We start from the raw sequence: 14,446 nt of genomic DNA on the forward strand, positions 1-14,446 counted from the left end.
CTCAGCACATATTCCAAACTATGAATGTCACCCCTTTAAAGAAATGAAAGCGTGCACACACAAACGAAGTGGGAGCGAGAGACCAAAAACTGATTACATGGGGTTTAACAGAAAAATACATTTTATAATAGAAAATTATAGCATTGTAAAAATAGTGGGTAGGCCGCCTAAAATAACTGCATTCCAATTAAGCTCTGAGTGGTATCTCCAAATACTCTATTTACGAGAGTGCTCAATACTCATTCATCATTTTATTACAACAAAAGCTCAGCTTCTAAAAGCATAATTCTATAATGATAACATGGTGCATATACAGGACTAAATTTTCTCCCTGGTGTAAACAGGTGCACTGCCATCAAGGGAGCCTGAAGAACGGCTTGTATTAAAAAGGGTCTAACTCCACTGGGAGCACTCATATGAGTAAGGGCTGGGCTCTATGGTACCCGAATCTCAAAAGTAATAATATGTTCTTTGCCCTTCTATAACAATGTTCACCTCAGCACCTATAGGTGCTTCACAAATTGATTTCTGGCTGAAAGATTTCTCCTGCAAGGATGCAAGTGACTTGGAATAAAGGAAGCTAAGGGACTGCAGGCAGCAGCTGCCGCTACTGGCCACAGTTTCAGACAACTGTGGGATGAGAACCAGCCTCACTTCACTAACAGGCAGTATGGTTAATGGTTAGTGCACTGGGACTCAGGAGACCTGGGCTCTGTTCCTCATTCTGCCACTGACTGTCTGTCTGACCGTGGGGAAGTCACTTAGGCCCCAATCCTCCCTTGGGAGTTAGGCACCTATGAGGATCTGGGCCTTAGGCCAAAAGTGGCCAATTTGATGGCAGTTATAGGAGCTCTGAAAATCAGGCCACTTATGTAGATGCCTCATCGATCAAAGGCATAGCCAAGTCTGAAAATAGTGCCCTTACTCTATAAGCCCCAGTTCAACTACCGTATTTTCCACACTATAAGGCGCACCTAAGAGCCTTAAATTTTCTCAAAAATTGGCCGTGCGTCTTATAATCCGGTGCGCCTTATGTGTGCACTGAGTTCCAAAATCTGTAAAAATGTTGTTGTGCGACTTTGGTAAGCGCTTTGCTTGATTGACTGTCGGACCATTTTTCGCTGACACAGGGACGTAATACGTAAACTACGTACGCTGGCAGCGATAAACCAATCAGAGAACATTACGTAATACGTACAGTACGTACGTTTACCTTCTCCACTCCTCAAAGGCGTTCAAAGCGAAGTTGCGAACGGCATGGGAGCGATGGATGACAGACGGCGAACACACCTTTACTAACACTGGGAGGCAGCGCCGGGCGAGTTACGCCACCATATGTGAATGGATTGTGGATGCCTGGGCTAAGGTATCTGCTTTAACTGTTGTCCGAGCTTTCGCGAAAGCCGGCATCATTGCTGAACAGCCACCTGGCAACGAGACTGACTCCGACAATGATGAGAGAGAACCCGGCATTTTGATGTTCAATTCAGACACAGAAGATGAGGACTTTGATGGATTTGTGGGAGAAGATTGATTAAAAAATAATGTGAGTGTATTGTTAAATAGTAGAATAAAGTTCAACTAAACTCACTGTTTTGCTTCCGTTACCTTTTTACTACACTATGAACACCGTTACCTTTTTTTGTAGACCGTATGTTTTAGCATGCGCCTTATAATACGGTGCGCCTTATGTATGGGTTAAGTACAGAAATAGATCCCGTAATTGAGACTGCGCCTTATAATCCGGTGCGCCTTATGGTGCAGAAAATACGGTAATTTCCCTAACTATACCGTGGGGCGAATAATACCTCTCCATCTTTGTAAAGCGCATTATGATCCTCAGGTGGCAGGTGCTAAGCAAGTGTAAGGCAGTATTTCTTTTATACTAGATACAGGGTTTGTAAAGGCAACTTAGCAGAAGCCATACTATCTACTGTGGCTAATTGGATTTGTGGTACACTGTGCTTTACTGTTCCAAAGGTGTCAGTGTGCATTAGAAGTGACGCAAAGAAGTTTCATCTCCAAGCAAGGTCAGCAGCAATGCTCTAACGGGCAGGATGCTGAATGCCAGGCAGACCTTCAATCTTCCCTGGCTGTCAAGGTACCTTTTCCCCACATCTGCTCCACAGTGGAGGCCTCTCCAAAAGCAAAGTCTGCTGCATCAGAGCCCAGCATTCACAGTGGCTGGGGGGATTTCTTTAATTCTGATTTAAGAGGGAGCAGGGTGGGGACTACCTGAGCCATTTGTGAAATTGCTGCCATCAGGTTGAAAATCGTTTCTGGTCCGTTTGATCTGGCTTGGGTCTGAAATTCAAGTCTGCGATGGGAAACCCCACAGGCCATTAATCTGCTGAGACACCCACTGCCCTCAGGTTTCAAAGCATTCCAAACGAGGCGGCCTTGGGCTCGGGAACTTCCTGCACCCCCTTCAGAGCAATAGCAGTCAAAGCCCCCCACCCTGCCACACAAACACAGGCAGCGCTGGCAGTGAAGACTAGCGATTGTCTCTCCTTTCAGCACGCAGAACTCTAGCCAAGCCACTGACTGTAAACCTGCCTCAACCACACCCTAGAAGCTATATTTGTGAAAGCGCCGCCAAGCCCATGTCTTGGCTCAGACAATCACAGCTTTGCAATCTACACTTGAAAAGATTTTCTTTTGGTCATTTGCTTCCCACTCCTCCTTTTAACTTTCGACTCTCCACCGGAAGTTATGCCACACAGAAAACAACAATGCATAAAAAAGAGAGAGAGAGAGAGAGAGAAGTGCCCATTTAGCATTTGGATCATTTAAAAAGAAATAATACAAAATGTGTCAGAATGCACTAATGTTAATATTAGACAACAGGAATGTTTCTTCCCTGCCGAAGCAGTAGTGGTACAAATGGTCTGGACTCTGAGAGGTGAAATGGAAGTCTGGGTTATTCTGCAGAGTCTGCCAAATAGGTGATAATGAGACATCCCACGTGTGTTCTTCAAGACTGTACATTCATCGTTAATGGTGCCTGGGAAATCACGGACGACTAAATTGCTCAGTGTTGTGAAAGGGCACTTGGAACTGGTCCGCTTCCCTAGTTATGTTAAGAAGATTTATACTATCACCTTTGTTTCAAGGAGGCTGAGGAATGAACTGGCTAGTGTGTTTGAGTATATTGCCCTCTAATGGATGGAATCAGCATTGATCAACCATGTCTCATAAGCCCTATACAGCTAATAAAAGTAACAATAACTGGGGAGGAGGGTGTTCTCATTGAGGTCAAGTGATGAGGGGCTGTGTTAGAAGCAGGAGGATGTGAGTTCTATCCCTGCTACCACCAAGAGGTTCAGAGTGGCCCTGATGTGAAAAAGTCCTAGGTAGCTGTTGGTTTGTTCTGCTCTGTCAGAATTCAAACCTGCCTTTGAATTGTCCCAAAGCTTGGGGTGTTGACATGCAGGGTTTTGGGTTGTTCCCTCAAAGTTCAGTGCTGAGTTGGTTTGGGCTAATCTGCAGGATGTATCCATCTTCAGTAGCACTCTAGCACCAGGCCAGGCCACTGCTCCCAAAATGGAGCTGTGCATATGCCAATAACTGACTACAGGCAGTTCTGTGTGACTAACTCTGTGTGAGCGGCATACAGGCTAAACAGCACCACTTCAGCATTCTCCTCTGTTATCTTCTCCACCATCTTCACCATCTCCGGGGACCACACCCTGGGAAGCCAGACACTAGGCAGAGATAAAAGGCTGCCAGGAGGAATTCAGATACAATGCACATCATGTGTTAGCAGCTAAAAGCTGCAGCAATGGCTTTGCTTGGCTCAGGAGCACTGCCAAGGCTGACAGACTTCACATGAGACTCCTCATCCATGTGCCACGGCTGGTGAGCCCTGCATCTCTCCACTTTGCCTGTCTGCTCCAACCCAAGAAGCAGGCAGGGTATAAAAACAGTACACAGCATCCCCATGTGTTCATGCCCACAATAGCTGAGCCTCATCTTAAAAAAAGATATATTGGAATTGGGAAAGGTTCAGAAAAAGGCAACAAAAATGATTAGGGGTATGGAACGGCTTCCGTATGAGGAGAGATTAATAAGACTGGGACTTTTCATCTTGGAAAAGAGATGACTAAGGGGAGATATGATTGAGGTCTATAAAATCACGACTGGTGTAGAGAAAGTAGATAAGGAAGTGCTGTTTACTACTTCTCATAACTCAAGAACAAGGGGTCACCAAATGAAATTAATAGGCAGCCGGTTTAAAACAAATAAAAGGAAGTATTTCTTCACACAACGCACAGTCAACCTGTGGAACTCCTTGCCAGAGGATGTTGTAAAGGCCAAGACCATAACAGGGTTAAAAAAAGAACTAGATACATTCATGGAGGATGGGTCCATCAATGGCTATTGCCTCTGTTTGCTAGAAGCTGGGAATGAGCGACAGGGGATGGATCACTTGATGATTACCTGTTCTGTCCATTCCCTCTGGGGCACCTGGCACTGGCCACTGTCAGAAGATAGGACACTGGGCTAGATGAACCCTTGGTCTGACCCTGTATTGCCATTCTTATGTTCTTCTTATGTTCTTATGATTGGGGGACTGTCTTCATTTTTTATTTATAAAATGCATCTATCTGTCTATCTTCATACTGGCCCAAATTCTGTCTCTCTAGCCATCCATCCATCCATGCAGTCTAGGCAGGGCAGGTTCAATACTGAATCTCTAATGCTGTCCCTTTAAATACACAATGCTTAAAACTCCAACTGCCTGACCCTTTGGTGGAAGCTTGCAATTTTCAAACTTAATTGCATGCTTGCATGTAATATTATTATAATACAGAGCATTTTATTTGCAAAAACAATTGTCCAAGAATTCCCTTTTCCAAATGTATATTTCCTGGCTTCTTGTTTGCTATAATTTCACCCCTCAGATCCTGTGAGTGCTGACAGCTGTTTAGTTCTGGAAGCATTTTTTATTGAGAAGATGGCAATTAGCTAGAAACCAGTTTGTCAAGAGATGTTCTTCCGTCAGTGACTATTCCTCCAAGAGACCACATCCTACAGAATACATTCTGTGCATCAAGGCAAAACCAACAGCGGAGTGAGATGTTACCCGCTGGTCACAGGACTCACGCTCATTCTGAATTCTGTGCTGCGTAGAAAAGAGCCTTAGATTGCAGCAGATCATCATCTGCTAGCAAGTGTCAAAACGATATTTCCTGGCAAAACCAAAATTTCTTGTGATTTCTTCCCGTCCTTCTGCCCCACCCCCATTTGCTGCTAATTCAAAAGCAGCAAAACATTCTCCAGACATAAGGACAAATCGTTTTTCAGTGGAAGCAGATGGGCCATCGTTTTGGACCCAAATTCCACCCAATCCGAGTCACACCTGGTCAGTGTGTGACAGTGACATTATGTGGTCCCAACTGAACCAGGGGTTAAACTCAGCTAACTTTCACCTTCCCCGTGCCCCAGCATGAAGGGGAAGGACTATCCATTGGCTGCTTGGTTATGGTCCATCGGAAGGTTATGGTCCATACCCAGAAGTCAGAGATCTGGGATGAATCCCCAGCTTCAGTGGGGGAGTTTCTCTTTGTTTTTTTCGCTTGTGTTTACTTGCTTTGCTTTTCTCATTAAACAATGTCCCTTGAGGAGAAGATATTGCTGACTATGTTCTCTCTGCTGAGTCTTGTCACTGTCCTACACATCATCAATCATTCTCAGTTACCGAGATTTAGAAATCCCTCATCAGCAAGTTTCAGGTCTAAAACCCCAAGTGTAGATGCAGTAGAGAAACGAGTTTCACCTCATCATCAGCTCACCAATTTGCCAAAGCGCTTCGCCTAGAATGTACCTTTCTCACCCTGGCTTTGGCTTGTATCATACTGCGGCTGTTTGCCCAGCCCCTTGGGGCAGAGAGCTGCTCTGTGTTTGCCACCCTTCACCAACAACTGTGCAATGCTGTGGACATTGGTTGTGCCCCATAAATAACAATAATAGGAGCAGTTCAATCGCCCTTGCTCTGCCATTTGGGGATGTGCCCCTCATTCCCAAGCCTTTCCTCCAGCATCAGACTTGACAGCTGGACGTAGAAGTGGATGGACTTTCTGAAATGCTCCTCCTTGTATGGTTCCCTTTGCAGACAGGGTTGTTTCTCTATTCTGCCTGTCTCCCTGCTACATCAATCATCCCATAAAGGTATGATTTTTTATTTGTGCACCGTGGTAATGAGGCAATTAAGATGTGCATGCGAGAGTAGGCTAATCTGTCAAACTGCAGCAGACACTTTCTAGGAGATACGCTGACCGGTGCTTAATAATCCCTGGTCATCTCATTCAGTATTAGCTAGGCCATTGTCTGGGAGGGGCCGGGGATTGTGGGAATCAGGACTTTGGGGATCTATTCCCAGCTCTGCCAGTGACTTGTTGGGTGACCTCTGGCAAGTCAGTTAATCTCTCCTGCCTCAGTTTGCCCCTCTGAACAAATAGGGCTAAGCACATGTACTTAGGTAGATTGCAGTGGATAATTAATATAACACTTAGAAGAAAGGTGCCACAGAAGTGATATGAATAATCATCGGATGACAATTTTCATCAGTATGGGCCAGATTGTCACTGGGTGTAAACAGGTGTCACTGCATGAAGCGACACTGATTTACACCAGGTGAGGGGCTGGCCCTCTGTCCTTCAAAAGCTAAAATGACAAAGCTCCCCTTGTCCCTTGCTTTCTACAGCCTTCCAAAATGCATCTCTTGCCTTGCAGAAAAATAGCTCGGAATCTTAAAACACACATTACAAAAGATAGCCAGAAGTTTTTATTTGAAAAAAAAAAAAACAACCCCAAAAAGGCAAATATTTCCTTGAGCACACCTCCCTTCTGAACATCTTGTCTCCAGGATAACCTATTATTAAAACCACCCACCCTAATACCTACTGTTTTCCCCTTAAGGCAAGAAGGTGGTGCAGAAAGTGCCACCTGCCTGTTTTTCACTTACCCGCTGTATGATTGAAACGACGAAAAAAAGAAATGGGATAAAACATCGTCCTCCTCACGGCATAAGAATCAGATTTTTAAAGGGACTGATCAAACAAAAAGACAGAAGGGGGGGGACGGATGCAGAAAGCTGCATTTAAATCAGCATATTGCTAGATGCCCTACCACAAAGTTTTATTGCTGGGTTGGGAGAGAGCAGACTAAAGATACTGTAATAATATAGCCCAGCCTCCCCCACAAAGACCAGTTCATCTTTTTTTCCCCTATGCAGGATGTAATAAACTCATGGCTCATCCACCCAATTATTTAGGTCAAGCAAACTGAATTTTAGAGTTTTGCTCAGAGACTTTACTGACGGAGAGGGTGGGGAAGAGGAAATGGAGACACATGAAATGATGCATTTGAAAGAAAGGAAGAGAAAGCATCAGGTCAACTAGGGGAAATGCTTGTCTCCATTTTCTTTTTTTTACCCTGCTGCACTGGGAAAAGCACTCAGTCCGATTCTAACGTACTACAGGCACAGAATGAGTCTGGCAGTCGCAGGCCAGTTGCTGAAGTCCTGATCCTGTGACCAATATCACATGGCTGGCCTCTGCACCCACACACAGCCCCACTGAATGGGTACATGGGTCCAACCACGTAGAGTCAAGTGCACGATTATAGCCTTGTATGGCAAGCTGGTAGAGGCAGAGCTCTGTTTTCCTATGTGACTGGGGCCAATGGACACTGCCTGCAATAATAATAATCATTAATAATGTGTGTGTGGTCACATCACAAAAACTTCCACCACTAATTGGCAGCATTGGCCAAAGATTGAGTGGCCTGGGAGATGTCGGGGTTGAGCATACTGGTAGAGCAGCGTGGGTGAGATCATACTACAACTGTGTGTATCAGACCTGTTCTTGACTTTCAAATGCCTTCTTCCTGGCCTTTCTCCTGAGCTTTACATTCTCTTTGCAGGAAGGCAGGGTATTCAGAGGATGGGAACTCCCATCATTGCTGGAGTACAGGGTTTTAAAGTCAACTCTGAAACGTCACTATGCAAATCTGGCACCTTCTCACTCAACCCTTGCTTCTTAATGTGTCTCTTCAGAATCAAATCTGCTGACATTAAGACTAAAAAACCTGTGTATTATATTTTAATCCTGTTAGCTCTGCAGAGCCAACACAGCTGAGAGAGCGAGAGAGTGCATAACCTGGATATGATTCCCTCTTTCACAGTTTCGTAGCTTTTATGGGCAGAAGGGACCATTATGGACATCTAGGCTGACCTCCTGCATAATACAAATCAAAGAACTTTACTCAGTAATTCCTGTATTGAGCCCATCACTTCTGTTTGAGCTACAGTCCACTCAGTGACTGCAAGCAATGGAGAATCCACCATGTGCCTAGGCAAGTTATTGCAATGGTTAATTTGTTCTTGTGTATCATCTTCATTGTGCACACTGTTTTTGTGCACCATCAACAGAAGGGTTTGCTAAGATCCAGTGACAGCTCTGCAAATACAGTGAAAGTAGCAAAGTTATACAGGTGTCACTGAAGGTATCATTTGGCCTGCGGGACCTTTTTCACAGTTGATGATGCACTGAGGGAAGAACCCACATGGACTCTCATAGCCTAGCCTGAGTTGGCTGGGCTGTGCATTCAAAAACACCTTTATAAATGGTAAACAGCGTATTTGATATGGAAGCAATTGACATACAAACAACATGCTTCCATATATATATGGAATATATATATATCAAATATACATATATACCCAAAAGCATATATATACACTGTACACACACACAAACTATGTTAAAAGAACATTATTTGCAACTCTCATCATAATACCCAAAATAAAGTATATGCTATTTATAAGACAGCCGTATGTTTTTATCCTGCCACTGAAATGCAGCCACCTCTGCAGTGGCGTGTGCAGTTGTTTTACAATGCACCACCGCAATGCACTGAAGTTTAGGACAGGAAATGAAGAAAGGTAGCCTGCTCATCTGGAATTCCATGGAGAAATGTAGATAGGCAGAATCTAATTACCCAAACTGGAATCAGAACAGGACAGCAGGGTGAGGATCTCTATTCTTTTGAAAAGCACTGTGTGACCTCAAATGGACGCAGCTGGTCAGAGCTTTGACTGTATCTCTCATCCAAACGATGACATTGTTTACACACAGGAAATGCCACCAATATGTTTTTATGTAACTTTTAAGGCCAAAGGTTATCTGAAGATAAAATCAGGAGAACAGCAAATTATGAGCCAAAACCTGCTCAGCTCGCACAAAAAGGGGTCTGATCTTGCAAGAGGCTGGTCTGGTCTTGCAAAGTTCCAAGTGTCCCAATTACCACTGGCTGCAGCCGGGTCTGCAAGTCGCTCAGCAACAGTGTCTGGCCCCTAGTTGAGGTTACTTGAGCAAAGGTCAGGCATTTTGCAAAAGTTACCTATGTTTCTATTTATTTTAGTTGGTGTCTATTCTTTCATCTGTGCATGGAGATTTACATTTGCAATTCCAATGAACATTCGTCTAGCCTCTCCTAGGGTGCCCCTCACTTTGGTATCAGACAGTTGACTGAAAATCTTGCATGCACCAATGACCGCTACATATATATTTTCATGAACAATCGTTAAAATCAAAGATCAGAGGGGTAGCCGTGTTAGTCTGGATCTGTAAAAGCAGCAAAGAGTCCTGTGGCACCTTATAGACTAACAGACGTATTGGAGCATGAGCTTTCGTGGGTGAATACCCACTTCGTCGGATGCAATCAAAGAGAATCAATGTATAATACAGTTAGAGCGAATGCCAGCTCTGCCCCCATCTCCTTTGCATTAGTCCAGAGGCATGGCACAGTGGCTTCAAGAGCTAACCGGGGATTTCCCTTACATGGGGGAATCCCCAGGTGGCATAAAGCTGGCATAATACTAGAGGGTGTGCCTGGAGCACCATGCTGTGGGCTGTTACCAGCTTGCATAATTAAAGCTGCTCTATTCACGATGGGCACACTATGGCTGCTCTATGTTACGAGCCCATCATTGGCATAAAGGTGCCATAATCCCCATCCCTGCCCTGTGCTAAGCGTAGCTTTGCCATACTTCAGGATCTAGCCCCTTGGCTCTCCTAGTTACTCAGAAGTTCCACTGGGTAATGCAAGCCTGAGATAATGCAGACGGGAGCTCCCGCAGCAATCCTGTACACTTCAGTGCCTTGCATAATTGAAGGTTTATTTTTTCACATTGGGTCCATCTTGTGGGTTTGCTTTAATTACCCCACATTCTTGCTAATTTCTGAGTTTTATATAAATCTCTGAAATCAGTGCCTGTGGGTCACTTCTGTTACACAGCTTGATGAAGTCTTTGAGATCCGCTTTGCAAGGGACATTCAATGCCCTGAACACTGTTTTGGCAAAGAGCCGCCGGGCTGATAAATGATACCAAGCGTGCACATAAACACGAACAATTAATGGAGATATGTGTATATTAAAGCCAGATTCCAGATGGTGCTCCAAGGGCTGCATCTACTCACAAGAAAAGATACAAAATTAATAAAACCCACTTTGGGGGCGAGGGATCAGTGTTGACTGGATTCAGCATTAACTGGTCATTGACACATCCATCCAAAGTGCTTTTTCTGCCGATAGCCAGACCACCCAGGGCCGAGTCTGCTCAGCTCCCCCAGGCAGAACGGCAGAGTCTCAACATGTGAATGAGACAATGGTGTTGAGAGGAGAGATTTAAGTTTATTAGGAACTGGGGAGTCTTTTGGGAAAGGAGGCGGCTATACAGGAAGGATGGGCTCCACCTAAACCAAAACGGAATCAGACTGCTTGCATGTAAAATTTAAAAGGTTGTAGAGGAGTTTTTAAACTAAAGGCTGAGAAAACCCAACAGGTGTGGAAGAGCACATGGTTTGGACAAACAAATCCCTTAGGGGAGGATTTATTAAAGGGGATACACTATATCCTAGTAACAAGGACAGGATAGAAGTTGATGGAGGTAGGACCTGAAGAGAAATGGTTAAATGAAAAAGATCCCATTCAATAACATCAATTACAATTACATGAAGGCACACAACTAAATATTGACAAATGTTATAAGTGCTTGCATAGAAATGCCAGAAGTCTGAACACTAATATGGGTGAACTTGAATGCCTGGTATAAAATGAGAATGTTGATATAATAGACATCAAAGAAACTTGGGGAACCATGATAACTAATGAGACATGCTAAGACCAAGGTACAAAATATCTTGGAATGGTGGAGTTGATTGTGCCGGTGGAGGACTGGCACTATATATGAAAGAAAACAGAGAGTCAAATATAGTATAAATCTTAAATGAATGAAACTGCACCAAAAGATCTGTATGGATAGAAATTCCATGGCTGAATAATGAGAGTATAGCAGTAGAAATATACTACAGGATGGTGGTTGTGAAATGCTCAGGGAGATTAGAGAGGCTACAAAAACAGAAACCCCAATAATAATGGAGGATTTCAACTATCCCCATACTGAGTGGGAGCATGTCACTTTTGGACAAGATGTATTGATAAAATTTCTAGCCACCATTAATGATGCTTCTTGGAGCAGCTAGTCCTGGAACCCACAAGAGGAGAGGTAATTCCTGATTTTGTCCTAAGTGGAGCACAGGATCTGGTCCCAGAGGTGAATATAGCTGAGCTACTTGATAATAGCGACCATAATATAATTAAATTGGACATCTTCATGGGGGAGGGAAATACCAAAGAAACCCACCATGGCAGCATTTAGCTTCAAAGAGGGGAACTACACAAAAATGAGGAAGCTAGTTAAAGGGAAATAAAAAGGAACAGTCACAAGAATGAGATGCCAGCAAGATCCATGGGAACTATTTTAAAACACCATAATAGAGGCTCAAACTAAGTGAAAACCCCAAATAAAACAAAACAACAACAACAACAGAAAGAGGACCAAAAAATGCAACCATGGCTAAACAACAGAGTAAAAGAAGTGATCAGAGGCAAAAAGGCATCCTTTAAAAATTGGAAGTCAAATCTTACCGTGAAAAACACAAAGGAACATAAACTCTGGCAAGTGTAAAAGTCTAATTTGGCAGGCAAAAAAAGAATTTGAAGAGCAACTAGCAAAAGACACAAAAACTAACAACACCTCAGAAGCAGGAAGCCTGCCAAACAATCAGTTGGGCCACTGGACGATCAAGGTGCTAAAGGAACACTCAAGGACGACAAGGACGTTGATGTCTCTAACACAGGCTGACACAAGATAATGAATTCTTTGCATTGGTCTTCCCTGCAGAGGATGTGGGGGAGATCTCCACACCTGAGCCATTCTTTTTAGGTGACAGATCTGAGGAACTGTCCCAGACTGAGGTGTCAGTGGAGGTGGTTTTGGAACAAATTGATAAATTAAATAGTAATAAGTCCCTCAGGATGAGATGGGATTCAACAAGAGCTCCAGAGGCAATCCTGGCAATTACAGCCCAATAAGACTCACATCAGTACCAGGCAAATTGGTTGAAATTATAGTAATGAAGAGAATAAGTGAAATACAGACAAACATGATATGTTGGGAAGAGTCAACACAGCTTTTGTAAAGGGAAATCATGCCTCCCCAGTCTATTAGAATTTTTGAAGGGAGTCAACTAGCATGTGGACAAGGATGATCCAATTGATATAGTGCACCTGGACTTTCAGAAAGCCTTTGACAAGGTCCCACACCAAAGGCTCTTAAGCAAAGTAAGCAGTCATGGATAAGAAGGAAGGTCCTCTCTTGGATGAGTAACTGATTACAATATAGGAAACAAAGGGCAGAAATAAATGGTCAGTTTTCAGAAAGGAAAGAGGTAAATAGCAGGGTCCCCCAGGGACCTGTACTGGGACAAGTGCTGTTCAACAGATTCATAGCTGATCGGGAAAAGTGGATGAAGTGTAATGTGGCAAAATTTGCAGATGATACAAAATTACTCAAGATATTATGTTCAAAGCTGACTGTGAAGAGATACAAAGGGATCTCACAAAACTGGAGACTGGGTGGCAAAATGGCAGATGAAATTCAATGTTGATAAATGCAAAGTAATGCACATTGGAAAACATAATCCCAACTATACATACAAAATGATGGGGTCTAAATGAGCTGTTATCACTCTAGAAAGAGACCTTGGAGTCATCATGGATAGTTCTCTGAAAACATCCACTCAATGTGCAGCGGCAGTCAAAAATGCTGACAGAATGTTAGGAACCATTAGGAAAGGGATAGATAATAAGAGAGACAATATCAGTGCCACTATATAAATCTATGGTACACCCACTACTTGAGGACTGTGTGCAGCTGTGGTCACCCAATCTCAAAAAACATATACACCTCTACCCCGATAGAACAAGACCTGATATAACACGAATTCGGATATAAGGCGGTAAAGCAGCGGGGAGCCCCGGGCCCTTTAAAGTGCCACCCGAGCCCTGCTGCTTTACTGCATTATATCCGAATTCATGTGGAGCCCCGGGCCCTTTAAATCACCACCCGAGCCCAGCTGCCAGAGCTCTGGTGGTGATTTAAAGGGACCAGTGCTCCCCACAGCAGCTGGAGCACCGGGGCCCTTTAAATCCCCGCCGGGGCTCTGGCAGCCAGGCTCGGGCGGTGATTTAAAGGGCCAGAGGCTCCAGCTGCTGCGGGGAGCCCTGGGCCCTTTAAATCCCCGCCTCAGCCCTGCTGCCGGAGCTCCAGCAGTGATTTAAAGGACCCGGGGCTCCCTGCAGCGGCTGGAGCACTGGGCCCTTTAAATCACCACCGGGGAAGCTGATCCAGTCTGGCACAGCGTATCGGACTGAACCCGATGTAACGCGGTCTCACCTATAAGACAGTAAGATTTTTTGGCTCCCAAGGACCACGTTATATTGGGGTAGAGGTGTATTAGAATTGAAAAAGGTACAGAGAAGGGCAACAAAAATGATTAGGGTATGGGACAGCTTCCATAAGAGGAGAGATTAAAAAGATCGGGACAGTTTAGCTGAGAACATAGGTGACTAAGGGGTTATATGCTAGAGGTCTATAAAATCATGAAAGGTGTGGAGAAAGTGACTAGGGAAGTGTTATTTACCCCTTCGCATCAGACAAGAACAAGGGGTTGCCCAGTGAAATGAATAGGCAGCAGGTTTAAAACAAACAGTATGTAACACAACGCACAGTCAACCTGTGGAACTCATTGCCAGGGGGTGTTGTGAAGGCCAAAAGTATAATTCAAAACAGAGTTAGGTAAGTTCATGGAGGACAGATCCATTAATGGTTCTGCATGTTCCTAAACCTCTGACTGCCAGAAGCTGGGACTGGATGACGGATCTCTTGATAATTGCTCTCTTCTGCTCATACCCTGTGAAGCACGTGGCACTGGCCACTGTCAGAAGAGAGGATCTAGGCCTAGACGGACCATCAGCCTGACCTAGTAGGGCCATTCTCACAGTCTCCTAGGAGACCAGTCACAGAGCTGGGAACAGA

The 14,446-nt window shown here is 44.3% G+C and overlaps 1 protein-coding gene across 3 annotated transcripts in view; it reads right to left on the reverse strand.

Annotated features, from left to right (window-relative positions):
* The window catches only part of ZBTB7C (zinc finger and BTB domain containing 7C), a 272,862-nt gene that overhangs the window by 17,915 nt on the left and 240,501 nt on the right, over positions 1-14,446 (reverse strand). The window lies entirely within an intron of this gene.

The sequence above is a fragment of the Mauremys mutica genome, chromosome 6 (genome assembly GCF_020497125.1).
Source record: "Mauremys mutica isolate MM-2020 ecotype Southern chromosome 6, ASM2049712v1, whole genome shotgun sequence".
Classification (NCBI taxonomy): domain Eukaryota; kingdom Metazoa; phylum Chordata; order Testudines; family Geoemydidae; genus Mauremys; species Mauremys mutica.